This window comes from Schistocerca gregaria, unplaced genomic scaffold, assembly GCF_023897955.1.
Source record: "Schistocerca gregaria isolate iqSchGreg1 unplaced genomic scaffold, iqSchGreg1.2 ptg000178l, whole genome shotgun sequence".
NCBI lineage: Eukaryota > Metazoa > Arthropoda > Insecta > Orthoptera > Acrididae > Schistocerca > Schistocerca gregaria.
The window spans coordinates 19,990,794-19,992,190 of record NW_026061728.1 but is presented as its reverse complement, the minus strand read 5'-3'; positions in this window follow the sequence as shown (position 1 = coordinate 19,992,190).

Here is a 1,397-nt window from a genome sequence, read left to right as displayed (position 1 = left end):
ATATCTTGACAGCAGGGACAGTGGGTGAAGCATGTAACACCTGGGGTGTACCTTGAGACGCTCCAGACTCCCCACTGCCGCTACACTCCGAGGTAGCAGCCTGAAGACGGATGACCGCGGCCATCAACACGCTCAGCTGTTCGCGAAGAGTGGCCAGCTCCTCGTGCGTCCGTACACAGCAGTCACACATCCTATCCATCCTAAGGAATTAATTTACTGAAGAGACTTAATAAACTTTTAACTAGACTGCTAATTCACTAAAGGCGGCTGATTATTGACTAAACTGTGATTGCTAGCCACTTCTTGTAGAAAACAATGAAAATAGCACTACCCGTCTCTGGACTGTATTGAAAACAAACACTAGCACTACTGGCACTATGGCTCACTAAAGGGACTCTCTCTGACTGTATTCAAAACTAACACGAAATTTATGGAACACTATTAATAGCAGTCGACAATTAAAGCTTCCTAAAAGCAAAAACACACGGTAAAAGAAGTGACAAGTAAGAAAAATACAGTTAATACTTAAATAACGTAGCTCGCTGCACAGCAGACGTGAAGCAGACGGCGGTTAGGACGACATTTTCGGTTTGACGCCACTTCGACGAGTTGCGCGTCGATGGGGGATGAAATGATGATGGTTAGAACAACACAACATCCAGTCCCTGAGCGGAAAAAATCTCCAGTCCAGCCGGGAATCGAACCCGGTCGCTTAGGATTGACATTCTGTCGAGCTGACCACTCAGCTACCGGGACTGGACGCTGTAATCATTAAGACAACGCGATAGGATGCACCCAAAATATGTGGTTGAATGGTACTAAATTCCAGACAGCATTTCTGGCTGAAAGCTTGACACTAAAGACCTGAGAAGTCATGGGATTTTATACATATTTTATGAGGTCCATCTAGTGATGCATTTTTAAGTGATTGCTCATATAACATACCATCCACTGTATGTGATCATTCTCAATCAACCATCAACCTCCCCTATAGCCACGTGGATATATCGCAGAACCTCTGTTACACTGTCTACATACTATCGATATAGAAGACGCTACAAATACTGTTTGTCAGTGTGACAAATACGTAGCAGCTGCAAGAAGCAGTTGCAAATATTGGACTAGTACCATGTTTCTTAGCTGCATCACTTTCTAAATTCGGTGATAGTGTTGATTTTATTACGGGCTTACATCGCTAGCAATGTGCACCTACACTTTCGGTCTGTTAATACAGAAACCGCTATCACTATCCACGTTCAATATCTTGGTATTTGTGCGGAAGACTACTTTATTCAGAAGCACTAGCATACCTCGACTTATAAGGAAGGTATACTTTTCAGCATGGATATCGTTGTTGATACTTGGGTGTCTGTAGAACGAAGACCGATTTTTATGCG